The sequence below is a fragment of the Lepisma saccharinum genome, chromosome 27 (genome assembly GCF_977018435.1).
Source record: "Lepisma saccharinum chromosome 27, izLepSacc3.1, whole genome shotgun sequence".
Classification (NCBI taxonomy): domain Eukaryota; kingdom Metazoa; phylum Arthropoda; class Insecta; order Zygentoma; family Lepismatidae; genus Lepisma; species Lepisma saccharinum.
This window is the reverse complement of record NC_139255.1, coordinates 5,014,312-5,030,353: the sequence shown is the minus strand read 5'-3', so window position 1 is coordinate 5,030,353 and position 16,042 is coordinate 5,014,312. Positions and strand designations below refer to the sequence as shown.

The 16,042-nt window shown below is 39.9% G+C and overlaps 1 protein-coding gene across 2 annotated transcripts in view; it reads right to left on the bottom strand.

The window, feature by feature from the left end:
• shot (dystonin-like protein short stop) overlaps positions 1–16,042 on the bottom strand; it is an 888,743-nt gene that overhangs the window by 765,894 nt on the left and 106,807 nt on the right. The window lies entirely within an intron of this gene.

Here is a 16,042-nt window from a genome sequence, read left to right as displayed (position 1 = left end):
TCAACTATGGAAGTAAAAATATAATTGTTATTTCTCATTGAAGACGGATTGATTAGAGCTACAGTAGAACAAAAATATATCTATCCACCTGCAGAAAACAACAATTCTGTCACGTGCTAATCTAAATAACTTCTCAACAAGTAGGGTACACATAATGTTAAAGTTTCTCAGTTCAAACCCAATTGTTATTGTGAAGTGGAATCTGAAATGAAACAATGTTCAGTGTTTGCAGTAAAAGAGTTGCACAAATCTTCTCATGTGCGTGTACACACATGCCATGAAGACATACGGGATGATGTGGAGGTATAGAGCTCTACATATTCTTGATCTCGGCCATAGTTGGGATGATTTGATCATCATCTTCACGCCCGGCCGCCTTTACCCCTCAGGGTTGCCCCCTGGTATCCATTCAAATCGAGGCTGAGTGGACCTCGCAACCGCGCAGAAACTGAGAAATAACTGGAAAAATACCTGATCCAGATCACCTGCCTCGGGAATCGAACCAGGGTCTTTTTATAGTGCATATTTTCACTACTTATAATGCTTATTTGCGCGTTCTAGACGTTTTTGAGTCTACAAATGTAATGCCACTGCAGTATAAGGAGACAAGGTCAGGTTTTCTCGAGTCCTTTTGGGGGAGAATGAAACATCCTAAAAGTACCTAAAATCTTCATCCCTGAATCACGACCAGCATCATCATCCAACATAATCAGCTTTTCTTCTTGACCTGCAGCATTCATCATTCTTCCCACAGAAGTCACAGCCACAATAGAAGCATCCACGCCCACCTCTTCCTCTATCCACCTCCTCCACGTCACATTATGTCATCAACATGGGAATATTTAATCCCATAATCACACGGTACAGGAATTATATTTCCCTTCCCCTCCCCCTTTCGCGCGAAGAATGACGCCGGGCTGTTTTTACCAGTCCACGACTCTTGAAAATTCCTTAAGAATGGAAGGAAACACAACGTGGATTGTTTACATAAACATATCTCGCTATACAATGGTACTTCCTTGTAAATTTCTTTCCGGAACTTGATTTAGCTTACACTTTTATGATCCTTTCATTATTACTATTTATTCAATTGAAAAAAAGAAAAAATCAACTTGGTACAAAGATTATATGATAGAATTCCATTCAAAATGTCACATTAGTAAAGCCGGAGGCGTAAATGTTAACAAGCAAATTGTCCATCAGCATGCTTCTTCTCTTGGTTTTATCCAAGACCTTAAAGAATTGGGACAAAACGCCACACAAGCAACTGACAACCTGCTCCCGGGTTCGAATCCCGGCCAGGGCACGGATGTTCTTTGTGATTGTCCCTTCATTAATTTCATCATATCATCACTCTTCGCGATTAGCCAAAAGTGTTAGAAAGAGGTAAAATAAACCAAATCAATCAATCAACCAGCAGACGTAAATACCCATCTCTTATTCGCACATTGTCAGCCATTTTGGTGAGGCTCGATTGTAACTTCAGTATCTACGACGTATTTCTTTACTTTCGGCTACATTACCAACAACATAGCCAGTTAAAATTCCCGAGATTTTTAAATGTTTAAATCTCGTATTAATTTGAATCGAGCCATTTTACACACACATCCCCACAGTATGACATTAAACGAGCATCAGCAGGTAGAAGAAAATGTTTACAAATTATTTGAATCAGGTCGTCGTCATTTTGTTGGCTCACACCGCGTATTTTTTGTGATTTCTAGCCAATGTTGCTGAGTTCAGGTACAGTGGGATCCGTGAGTATTACCGTGCAAATTGTCCATCACCATGTTCATGCATTTTATTTCACACAATAAGAGCTCCAAGAATTAAAAGAAAACTCAAAACAAGCTTTTGACAACTTCTGCACCAGCATATAAAAATCTATCGCTTAAAAACACATAGGATGCAAGATAAAAATTAATGAAAATAGTCATGGACAATTTGCACGGTAATACTCATGGATCCCACTGTACTATTACGTTCCAACATGATAATATTTTCTACTTTCTTCAAAACACTATTGGCTTCATATTGAATGCTGTTGTCCATTCTGGTCTTACGATATTACGACTTTACGAGGTATTTGAATCACACTAATATACACCTGATTTTTAACTGAAATATCTAACATTAAATACAGACTATAAGATCATTTTCTTCTGCCATTTAACTAGATTGTTACGTAAAGGTGAGTGCTTGATAGAGCTGCACGATGCGTATGATGTAATTCTGGCTATGCCTGTCATTGATTGATTTGGTTTATATTACTTCGCTTTTCTCACCCTTTTGGCTAATCGCGAAGATGAGGATGAGTGATGATATGCTGAAACTGATGAAGGAACACTCACAAAAGAACACCCATGACTTTGGGGGGGGGGATCGAACTTGGGGCTTAAAGAAATTTTTAATCCCATAACCATAAGAGTCCAGGGCTATTTTGGTAAATAACTCTTAAATTTGCGAAATCATAAAAAAATACTCATTACTTTGCTTCGAAGGTCTGAGGACGTTAACAAAAGTATCATTAACTTGCCCTTATCAAGTTACGCCTATGGAACGCCATGTGGAAGGCGTCTGTTGTTGCTGGTTTACAAATAACATATTTTCATCCGTCTGCACATGCATAGAGTGTTGCATGTCCTGGCTTTTCGTGAAGCCAGCAATTGCTATTCCCATGTGGATTTCAGCGAAGACAGAGGAGGAATATTGAATGAAGCAAACCGACGAAAACTTCCATCTAGAAAACGTTAAAAATAGGGGGAAATAGAAACTCTGTAACTTTTCTCAGGAAACAAGGGCCGTGGCAGGCGATCCGTTCTCAACTTATTGCAAAAGTTAAAAGCGACTGTCAAGAAGTCACGTCACCTGCCTACTTCAAATAGGTTGAGAGAATCGATACGCCTCTTACGGCAAACTGAAACCAGCTCCATCTCTGGTGGATTCTGCATACTAGAGTTTCTAGTAGGGAAGATCCGACCTTATGGCTCATTGGATGTGTGCAGATGGTACTCAAAACTTACCGGTGCGACTGTAGTACGATGCATCGCCGCTATGTGGTGCTCAAGGGCGTATTAATGGGAGTTTTCAAACCCTAACCTCCCAAAGGCTTAGCAAGTACAAAAAATAAATAATCAAAATATATTTGTTTAGCTTTTATGTATAATCGAGGGTTATTTATTTCCGACGAACTTATTGGAAGGCAAGGACCATATGTCTTTGAATGACAGTACCAAAGATTTATGCACACTTCTACTTATAATAAATAATATGCAAAAAATATTAATCAGGAACCTTACCTTTCCTGAACTAGATGTAACATTCCTTTTTATTATTCAATAAATATTCAATTCTTTGTCTAATTGACAATTTCCTTGTCAGTGCAGTTGTTTTAATACAAATTTTGGCTATCTTAACTACACGTAGCCTAAGTTACATAATAAATACGTGTTGTTATACCTATATTTTTATACAGTCTTTTTCGTATTCATGTAATAATAATATATTCATAAAAATTTAAACATTTATAATACTATTATCATCATTATTATACTATTATTATTATTATTATTATTAAATCTGAGACACTTGGTTTGGACCCAGTTTGGAAATATATATCTAGATACGTGTCTGGTGGCGATGCATGCATTGAGTTTGTCGTGCCAGTTTGGTACGAAAGGTGGCATTTATTTCTGAAGGTTCGTTTCCAAGTGGCATGTGTCGCTTCGGTGCCTAACCTGTAGATCCTGTCCCGATCAGACTCTTGATTCTTGGTCCTTTTCTCCGAGACGCATCCATGCACAATGCAATTCCCGACCTCACAAAAGCCGCGAACATTTAGATTTAGTTTTATTCTCGACAGGGTTGCAAGCTTAGAAATGTCAGAATTCCGCAATTGTCTGGAATCCTCAAATTAACTCTAATTTGTTTTGATAAATGAGCTGTTCGTACAGTTTCACCACCAAAATAACACCAAAAGAAAATTTGCCAAACTAAGTTACAAACAACAGCTACATTCCCAAAGATTTGTTATTCCCTGGTGGCAGGCTTCTGGCTGGGAGACTTCTCTTGGGCAGTCAAGCCTCCGCCTATGCTAAATGATTAGTTAGGTATGTCTTGTAATTTGGCGCAGGAGAAGATGAGCAAGAAGCTTCTCTTAGGAATGATAATTCCTTGTGTGAGAATGCTGAAGCCGAAACCAAGCAGCAACACGCAAAAGATCCGACTCACGTAATTGCCTCTGAGGAGAACACGTAACATGGATTCACACTCCACAAGGAATAGAGTTAACGTCTTTTAAAATGCGAGAAATGTTGGGAAAAGCCATGTGCTACAAGATTTTGCCGCGCTGTAATTAGAATGTACTGCATTTGCTTGTGTACCGAGTTGCTTACAAGCCTTATGTCTAAAATTTCCAGACGGATTTCGAAAGTGTGTTGGGAACATTAATTTGTTTATCATTGTGACTGTACTCTGCGACAGCACAAATTAATAGAAAGGTTTTTCTTGTTGTGTACTTGCAAACTTAATGTGTAGCGTCTACAAGCAACCCTTTACACTTAGAATTAGTATTTTTAGTTCACATACAATGTACACATGTTTTGTCTGCAATAAGTTATATAATATTTATGTACATGTATTTGGCAATATTGCCGTTGCTATGGTAACACAATAATAGTTATGGTCAACATTTGATTAATTTGCTTTATTTTACTTCGCCTTTTGTGCCACTTTTGGCTAATTTGCAAAGATGGGGATGAGTGATGATGTGATTAAATTGATGAATGGACACTCACAAACATCCATGCCCAGGCCGGTATTCGAACCCGGGATCCCTGGCGTCGTAGCGCGATGTGCTAACCACTCCGTTAATGGGGCCGGCATTATGGTCAAGGTTGTCAGAAGAGGTATAGAGAATGGGTTGGTTGTTTCCCTACAACGATAATGACGATAGAAGGTGAATTTATTCATAAAACAAATACAGACATCTCTCAGTCGGTGTTGCCGTTCAACCGTCTGATCTCCGTGCAGCATTTTATAAGTCACTTGTCACTTTTTTCCCACTAGGTCTGTTCCAGAAGGAAGGATTCGCCAGATATCCTGGAACGAAAGTAGTTGTTGCTTTGTTGTTGATTTGCTTTATTTTACTTCGCTTTTTGTGCCACTTTTGGCTAATTTTCGAAGATGGGGGTGAGTGATTCAAACCCGTGACATCGTAGCGCGATGTGCTAAGCACTCCGCCCCGAGGGCCAGCGGAAGTTGTTGTTGCATTCTTAAGAAAACAAAAGACTAAGAAATGCCCCAGCTCTCTTGAAAACATAAAACAGAAAGATAATGCTTTAAAAATTTGTTAAAATTGCACTAAAATGCCATGAAACCTCCTAAAACTGTAATATCCTGCAAAATCGACAAGAACATTTTAAATTTTAAAAACGCCACATGAAACCCTTTTGGTATGAGAACCCATCAACTGAGAAATACATTGGAATTTCCAAAAAAGATGCAAATGCATAAAAAATTCCAACCTTACTCATAAAGTGCGTCACTTGAGAGGGTCAGTCAGAAGACAGATACTGAGAAGAATGAAAAGAGAAAGATGGAGATAACTTGGGAAAGCAAGACAGACAATAAAGAACAAAGATGAAGATGTGGGAAGATGATGTCATAAAATAGCTATTCGTCACATGCAGATGTTTCAAAACCAGAGTGCCACGACGAATCTCTGGCGTGACATTGTTCTTTCAGCAATTGTGGGAAACAGGAGAGCGCAGTGACTTGGCCATTCTCAAGCACTGAACAGACCCACTCTTGGCTTCAGCATGATTTGCATCCAACCGTACCGCAGATGTATGCCAACGGTACATGTGTAACGGAATTATATAAGTTTTATACTCTGAGAACTGGCTGTGGATAAAGGAAGACTTTATTTTTCGCAAAGTCCCCCACTCAAATTTTCTTTTAAAACACCTTGCCAAAATTTCCTGGTGTTTTAAATAAAAATAACAGATCATTCTGTAACAGTGTTTCAGACCCTGGCATCAATTATACCGGAATTTATTATTTTTTGTTTTCTAAGCATTTTTCATGAATAAATATTTTACACTGGAAATATTCTGATGACTCAGAAGATTAATAACGTCTGTGTATCAAATACCGGTAACCAATAAAAATTGCCTGCAAGACTATGTGGCATTGTAGATGTGAATTCCTTTTGTTGAACACAAAGAGACAGCCATGTTCCTTGAAAAAAGGAAAAAAAAAAACTTCAACTAACTAACTAACTCTCTAGCCTTCTTAAACCCGAAGGTTCATGACTACAGCAACACAGGCCTTCCATCTGTCCCTATCCTGAGCAAGATCTATATACTCTTTAGGTCCATATCAACATTATCCCTCCATCTTCGTCTTGACCTTCCTACAGGTGTCTTACCATCAGGCTTTCTAACAAGAATCCTGTAAACTCTTCTATCTTCTCCCATTCGTGCCACATGGCCTGCACACCTAAGTCTTCTTGATTTAATCATTCTAATCATGTACTTCTAAATTATGTAACCTTCTCCACTCACCTGTCTCCTCATCCCTTTTAGGCCCAAATATTTTCCTAAGGATCTTATTTTCAAATACTCTCAATTTGTGTTCCTCTTTCAATGTAAAGGACCACGTTTCCCAACAATACAATATTACCTTTCAACTTATTGAATTATAATCGGACAAATGACTGGAAAAATACTTTTAATTCTATGATTAATTCGAAAGTCTGGATAACAATATTCAAATTTACATTAAACAACATTGATTTTTTTTTTCATCACATATCTGCTGGCCCCTGTAGCTAGCACATCGCGTTACGACGCCAGGGGTCCCGGGTTCGAATCCTGGCCTGGGCATGGATATTTGTGAGTGTCCATTCATCAATTTCGTCGCATCATCACGCATCCACATCTTCGCAAAGTATAATAAAGCAAATCACATATCTTTATGAAACAGCACCTTCTGACATGACTGTGATTAAAATTAAACAGAGGAACTGCCTGCAATATATATTTTTTTACTGTCTCAGTTTTAACAATTAAAATCAAATTTATTAATACAATAATCTATTTTACACTGAACAGTATTATAAATTTTGATCAGAATAATTATTAACACGCATGTTAGTATGAACTTTAATAAAATGGGAAAGTATTTACGAAAAAAATTGTTGGGCCCTCGTCTCATAGAAAAAGAGTTTACCGGCCGCGGACTCACAAAGGTTGAGAACCACTGTTCCAGAACATGACCCGCCCCGTGACCATGCGGTCTTTGGGGGTCAGGATTTGGGCTTGGGCTATGGGACATGTGTAGGTTCGAATCTCCTGGGGGAAGCGTAACAACTTTTCTGCTGGGATTTCGGCCTGTGTATGGGATCGGCGGCCGCACACCATCGTGAGGAAATTAGGGAGCTACGAATGAGTAGCGTAACACGGTCATGGAAGCCTACAACAAGGATTGGGGGTTCGTCGTGCTGACCACACGTCACCCCGTAACTGTTTGGATGATCATCCACCTCTGCTGAGGCATGTGGAGTGAGGTCGACAGTCGGTAGGTAGCCTTGGTCCTCAAGGGCTGTTGTTGCGCCACGCGTTATGTTATTCTACAATGTTTTCAAATAGCATCCTTGGAGCCTTGTAATGCAGAGGTTACTAGTTGAATCACGAGGAATGAGGAAACATTTCCATGCTAGAGATACCACTGTAAATTACTGATTCGGTTCCGATTACCCTATACGGGCATAAATTAAACTTCGAATAATTTTGCAAGGTTCCAACTGACCATAATAAATGTGAATAACCATTATTATACGATAGTCAAGTGATTTAAGTTACTTATACTTACTTGAAAAATAAACTAAGATAAGTTAAAGCCTGAAACATATTACTACAAAGGTATCTACCAAAATAACAAATTTAAAATTCTTGACCTTTCTTTCCTTTTTAGTGACCTTGGAAATGAAGAAAATATATATTTTTATTCAATGAAAAACCCTTACCTCAAGGCCGGTTAAGATGAACACTGAAGCTGTACTTTAACAAGAGACTTAGACTTGCTTCAATTATTAATGCATGTAAAAATTAATGCTTCAGACTTCACCCTGGGTGGGGAATGGCCACATTACTTTATTTAATATTTTTTGAAAAACGTTCGTGCATACAAGAATGCAATTCTTAAGAAACAAAGTGAACAAATCATAACGACAGCTCAATACAATTTTAGATTTCCAAATATTCAATTTTATCAAATCCCAGTACAGGTATATAACAATGTAAATTCACTATATTGTAGAAAAAATAGCAAACATTCTTGACCACAAGCATAATTTTCTTGACTTTCTCGACTACTTTTTTCACTGATAATACATCCTGTATCTGAAATATCGCCAACCAAGAAGTCGGAAAGACTAATAAATATGCTCAACTTCTTGCAACATAGTACGTGGATGGTATAAAGGTATTCATGTTCTTGTTCATTACCTTAATATGTAATTGCTCACGAACGGGACAATCATTTGTAAGGGTATATCCTTATCTGTGCTAATAAGTACCATAACCACAAGAGCTCAACATAATCACAGAACTGTCTGCAGTGGAAATGTCAAACAAGTGGCAACAAATGGAAACAAATAGCTTGGCAAATCATCTGCGAGTGCAGACAGAAAAAGAACACAGATAAATGAAAATATCGATAGAAAGAAAGATACAAAAGTAAATTGTTGAATTTGAATTTTTTATTTTGGGTGCGTCAGCACTGAGGTTAATTTGCACCCGTCACACTATACGGGGTCCAGCCCCTTATCATAACAAAAATAAAAGCGTGTCTGAAAACTGAAATGTCCTTCCTTGAATGAAGCTGAGGCTAAAAAGGGCGCTCAGCACAAATAAGGACAAAACACAGGACGACACAGAATTATACTGGCCATGGGGGCAGTCGCCAGAGCCTCGTTAGCCTTCAGTCCAGGGTGTACTACGTGGAAGTGAGGTTGACTATTGGGTGCACTACGTGGAAAGAGCACCCCTTACACCCAAGTAAATTGTCGAATTTCGAATGTTGCCACCGAAGTTTCTGGGTTCGAGTCCCGGTTTCGTGTGAATGTCCCTTCAACAATTTCATCCAATCATCACTCATCGTCGCGATTAGCCAAAAGTGACAAGACAAGCGATGTAAAGTAACAAACATAACATGATAATGTAGAGCGGAAAGAAAGATATGTAAAGAAAGGCGATGCAAATGAAATAGGGTGACAAAGATGGAAAGAATGTGGTGCAGAGAGATACAGAAGAAAACTTACGAGGAGAAGGATGAAGAGAGATTCAAAGAGAAAGAAAGAAAGAGACAGGCTTATCTTAATTTCAATACCTCGTTACAATACTCCTTGGTAGTTACTTAAACATGCTAAACAAAAAACAACACAAATTTGATTGATTACTAGTCGGCCAAAACCAGAAGATGCATTGGCATTAACTCCAGCTTCAATGTACCTATCATGATGCTTTTGACCAGTTAACGAGTAGGAACAGATCGTTACGTTGACCTGATGTGTATGAACTATTCAGATTACGAAAACATGAAGCTTCAGCGATCGCTATATATCATTCCACAGCTCAGATCTTACGCAACGATTGCTCCACACACGGCAATAAACAACGACTGAATCTAAGTAACAATGATCAGGCACGAAAACAAGGGAGATCGAGGAAAATAAAACTAATTAATGCTAACTTCATTTTTGTTCTTGTACTAAAAGCGACCATAAAAACAACACGGCAGACTGTACGTAATTGAAGAGCCACCTAGCGGTATTTTCATGTACTCACCTGAAAAAATGACTAACGTACGGCCATCAAAATAGGCGGCTGGGCAGAATTGCGCTGGTGCCACATATAGGAAAAGCAAACCGAGGGCGGGACAAAAGTCGCTGGTTCATGGTTCCCTTGCACTGTGTAGAAACATCAACCCGCCTGCGTTGCCTAGTTCGAGCGTCAGACCGATCTTCTCCGGGGCATACAGTTGTCACCACTGACCTTTCGAGCAAATACTGTGAGTTTGTCGTTTCATTCTCTTAAACCTCCGAAGACACGAGGCGGGGGTTGTGCTCCGACGTGGCAACAGCCCGAATTTCTGCCACCCGCCCAATTTCGTGGCTATGAGTTTAGGTGGTAATGAGTAAAAGCATATATTCACTAAGGATCTGTGGTGCAATTCGTGACGAAGTGTCCAAACGGTTATAGCTGCGCTGTTCATTGTGGCTCAAGGGTGGAGGAAATATTTTCATGTACACCCTGCCTTATTGGTCTCTCTCTCTCTCTCTCTCTCTCTTCGTTTTACCTTTCTGTACCTTTGTTACTCTTTCTCGTTTCAGTATGTTTCTTTCGTCCTTGCTTCCTTCATTCGTTCTTCCGTTTTCCTGTATCTCTGCTTTTACCTATTTCTCTCTCTCTCTCCCTCTTCTGTTTCTTTCTATATTCTTGCTCTGGCTTTTCTCTGTATCACTTTTCTCCTCTGTTCACCTGTTTCTTGTTTTATCTATTTCATCTTTCTTCCAGGAGGCCTAATAATATTCCACACCCCCTTTTAAAAATGTGCACGATGTTCATCAAGTCCCGGTACTATTACAAAAACATAGCTCGGAAACTACATGCAATAGAACAATCCAAGCATGGATATACATGTGTACTTCCAGGCAACCTAATGTTTCAACAAGATGGGGTACCCCCTCATTGGTCCAAGAATGTTCGAGGTCTTCTGGATAGGCATTTCCCTGGCAGGTGGATAGGCCGTGATGGACATATTCCCTGGCCATCGCGCTCTCCGGATATCACACCCTTGGATATCTTCTTCAGGGGGTATGTCAAAGATTGTGTTTACCGCACTCCTGTTCCAGATGTTGCTACTCTTCGAAGAGAAATTACGGAGATTATCCTAACTGTTACTGGTGATATGCTGGGGCGTGTATGGACAGAAGTTGATTGCAGCCTTGATGTTCTAAGAGCAACACATTGAGGTGTATGGCATAAAAACGTGGAGAGTTGTAGCTCATTTTGCAATCAACAGCATTGTTCTATTGCATGTAGTTTCCGAGCTATGTTTTTGTAATGGTACCGGGACTTTATGAACACCCTGTATTTTCAATAGAAAACCATATTAAACATCCTAAGAAATATGACTTGATGATTGGATAGAAGTGACTACAGGATTTCATAATTTGTGTGTATGTGTGTGTTATTTTCTATTTCAAATAGCAAAACTGCAGGTTACATAGCGAACTTTTATTTACTCAACCAATAGGTAGGTAGTCCCTGGCCTACACGGGCCGTTGCGCCACTGGTTATTACTTACCAAACGCATACAAACAAAGCTACGTTCTTGTTACTGTCACCTGCATAACTGTTCTGGACTACCGAACAAGCCCGGTACCAGAGGAATATACAGGGTGTTCCGTTAAAACCTCCCACATTTCAATTCATCATTGCTAAAAGGTTATGGAACATAATGGGATGCGAGTGGTACTAGTCGAAAGAGAAACTTAAAGAATTTTATTGCATGAAGCACTAAACACGAATACACCAATACACCTCTACACTGAACTCTAATACACCTCTCTATGTGTGCACCGTTTGTAGCACGAATAATATCCAATCTGAGAACATCCGGATTGTTTATTAACACTTCCACTCGCCAAAAACTGTGCACGCCATGTCTTAATGGTTTTCCCATCAGGTGCTTCATCTCCATATTCTCTCCGGTAATTTCTTTGCACTGTAATGATTGATTTGGTCTCTCCATACCAGAATACAGATTGTGCGCGCTGCTGCGCGGAGTCGCCATTGGCTTTATGCGATTGTGACGCTGCATAGTGAGAGAACGGTGAACTTCGAAGTCATGCAATGAAAACGGGGGAACCGATATTCCGTGGAAAAGACGTTCTGGTATTTTTAGGTACCAGAACGTAAGCGCATACCCTCGAACGTATGCGGGTGGAGGCGGGCATCTTCCCCCCCTTTTCGTTTCTCACCTGCATAACATTTTGATTTCATTGCAATTCACGATGGTTGTATTGCAAAGGTTCAAGACAGTGTGTTCTTAAAAGCAAGAATGATCTTGTTTTCTGTGTTGCACTTCATAGTTCAATAACGATTGTAATGTATGTTTGTATGATCACATGCTTGGAGTGTCACAATATATGTGACTGACCTGCCTTGAACGAGCCTTGCTCCTTTCAAAATACAAAACATGTGGTTGTTGTAGTCAAAGCAAGCAAAAATGAAGCAAGTAAACAGTAGCCTTCAGTTTCATTGGTTTATTTTCATGAAAGATCACTATTGGTATTTGATGTAGTGACTAAAGTATGCATGCATGTTTTCTTGATTTACAACATTGCACCCTTTAACTTTCATCCCGTACCCCCTCAGCACTCCTGGCAAAACAGACGCTTCATTCCTTACTATTTCTCCACATCTTTCTTCCCCACCCCCTTTCTCTCAACAATTTCTTTCTCAGTCTTTGAATTTGTGGTTTTGTTTACTTTAAATGATTCTAAAAGTTTCTCACACGGTTTTTCCGTGAGCAGAAAGAGGGGTACAGCCCCCATCGCCCCTCCGTCCGCTACGCGCTAACTTGGTTCCATCAACTACAGGAAACATTCTTTGCGCTTCATCTGTGAACTCCGGTACACGCACTAGGTTAAACCACTTGGCAGTTATAAATGAATGACGTAAGCGATGCGATGTTCTCTGATTGTTACCTCACTCGATTGGCTGAAGCTATAATGAATTTATGGCTTGTCTACTTCAATAATCTTACAAGCACTGCCTTGATAGTAAAAGTAAAGTGCTTCCCTGTGCTTTGCACCACGCCATGAAGGCGTATAGGGACTGTGGGATCACGGCCGAAGGTGGGGTTGATGTGATCAGCATCACGCCCCTGGCCGCCCTTACCCCACCCCCAGAGTTTCCTCCAGGTGCCGCTTGAACAGGTGGAAAAAATCCCGGTTCTCCCCCACCGGGGATCGAGCCCGGGTCTCTCGCATGATAGACATGAGCTACCACCTTGATAGTAATAGTATATAAAATGAGATTCGAAATCTTCTCACCGGTTTAGTACATTTTTGTATTAAACATGAGGCCATAAAGACCATCTGGCTCTTTGGGACACTCTTTTGGCTGTGAACTGGGACACCCGCCGCTTGCCTCACTATGATGCCACCACTGACTCCGGCCCACAAAAACCAATTTTTGCCATGGAGTGTACAATTTGCACGTGATGTGATGTTATATTGGCTGCGTCACCCACCCCCTCTAACCTCCCAGCTATTTTTATATAGCGCCGTGCTAAGGTGAAAATGACAATATTGTTATCCGGGACAGGGGAAACGACTTGTTAAAATTATTGGAGGGGGGGGCCTCTGATCACTGAAATAAATGAATGAATGACTCACTCACTCCCTCCCTTCTTTAAAAATAAAAATTACGTCTTCGTATAGCAGTTTTTAAGCAGCTATTATATTCCTCATGCAAATGAAACGTAACATGAAAAACGTTTAGAAAATGTTTCAAAGTCTCTCTGGCTTTTGTGTCTGCTCATTTGGTTTTTAGATAACAATTAACATTTTTATTGAAAAGTATGTATTTACATTAAGAGACCAACCTAACAGTTTTATGCCGGCCTCGGTAGCCGAGCGTGTTAGTCCCGGTGAGGGCATGGGTGTGTTTTAATGTCCGCAACAGACATGTGATGGGTTGCAAATAAACCATAAAATAACGAATATTTACAATATTTAATAGTTTTATTTAATTATTTACATAAATGCTAACACAAATCGCAGGAAAATAGTTTTACTTTTTTGTACACATGTAAAACATATGAACATTATTTAAAAATAAAGCAAAATTTGCTCTACGCACTGGGTTATTTTTTATGAACTCATTAACGAGCGATCTCGGGCCCCAATTATTAAGCACGGTTTGATGTATGTGGAGTACCGCTAAGCTGCTTAGTCTCTTCTGCCCCATTGTAGATCTCAAATGTGTCTTTAGTCGGCGAATAGCATTGAATGACCTTTCGGCTGTGGCTGTCGTCACTGGCACAGTGCGGAGGACCATCATGAATTTGGCAACTTCAAGCAGAAGCTCCCGGAGGATGTTAGTCTTCCAAAAGAAACTTCCTTATGTCACGCATGGTAGTTAGAACCACTTTCTTCTGTTTGGCGATATCACCAAGCATGGACATGTGTAAGGAGAGCCTATCGGCATCCAAATCTTGGCGAAAGAATTCTCGCGTTTGCTGAAAGTTTGTTGTGCAACTGTTCACAGCTGAGATGCATTCTTTCTCTACGGCTATTACTTTTTTGTAGTCCTGTAGATTCATGTCCTTGTTTAACACATGATTTTGCTGTGTCACACACGTCAGTGTATATTGATTTATAATACTAGTTTGGAGTGTAGAACTTGTGAGGTTTGGCAGCATCAGGATTTTCAAGTCTCTTAGGGACGTGACGTTGCCGGGGCAATTCTGGCTCATCAACGAGGCAGGGTTTGCCCTCTGTGCATTTCTGCCAGAACTATTCAAAACCCATTCGCTTTCCAGTCAAGTATTTTAGTTTTGATTCCACTTCTGTAGCACCAATGTGTGGAAACTGAATCTTACAGTTTACCACTTCTATTGGACCCATCACATGGCAGTAGAGGGAGAGAAAGAAAAATGTATTGAAGTGAAGCATTGTCTCCAGGTATCCAGCACATTTTGATGATGCGTCAGTAGAATCTTCTTCGGAAAATTTCTCAAGAAAATTGAGAAGGTTTTCATAGTTCCTTAAGATCTGTTGCATGCTGGACACTCTCAACGTCCACCGACGAGGGCAAAGTGGTCGCAGTCCAGTATGGCCAGCCTTCTCATTTACATCAATAATATTCCTAAATATTTGCATTCTTTTAGGGGATTCCCAAACAGTCTTTAACAAGTCGTTGGCTAAATTCATTATGTCTCTGATTAATATATGTATAATAGTAAATAGTAATTATATACTTAGTATATAGTAATAAGTCATGTGTTTTGCTGTCTCCGGTCATAGCCCCCCCTCCAAAGTTGATGGTTTAGCGGTCTCAGCCCCCCAAAGTTGATGGTCTAGAACATTTCAAATGTGTATTTAAAGTTAAGTTGATGTGGTACAATTCAGAGTAAACTTTACAAGAGAAGAAAAAGAATACATTAGATCCTCTTAAGTAAAATTATTTGGGGGGGGGGCTCTGCCCCCACATTATTAACATTGGGGGGCTAGAGCCCCCTTAAGCCCCATAGAGTCGGCGCCTATGATCCGGTAATCATTTACTTTCGATTTCGTATGAGCATCAGTGGATTATTGAGATGGGTGATGCCGCCAAATCTAGGCGGTGAAAATTAAGAATAAATTGCCATCACTTAAAGCTAACCACCCGTTTGACACCTAAAATTGCTCTAGGAGGCACTTTATGCAGCCTTCGTTAATCTAGCAACTTGGAAAGTCAGCTCTATTTAAGGTGAAATTTAGTTCTTTTATGCACACCGGGCTTGGCAACACTGCCCGGAAGGCTAGGACGCAAGAAGAAATGCATTACGCTTATGGGACCATTATTTTATTAGGTCTGTCTGGAATATCAAACATCCAATGACGTAGAAAAGTACATGGTCGGAAAAAGGACACGTTGAACCATGTCAATGTTATTGAGAAGTTTTACTGTACTGACAGGCCTGGGGGGGAGGGGATAAATATCCGTTATTAAGAAGTGTCCGCTATTCAGAAAAAATGTATGATGTTACGCAATAGGATAAGCATATTACAGTATGTACTTTACGAACATAATGTTTTTGTTTTCCTACACTCAAGGAACAAAATACTCTACTACATACGGTGAATTTAAATTTACTAAAGTATCCCTACATACATTGCGTCGAATGACATGGGTACCTGGGGGAAACCCTGGGAGGTAAAGGCGGTCAGGGGCGTGATGCTGATCACATCATCCCCCTCTCC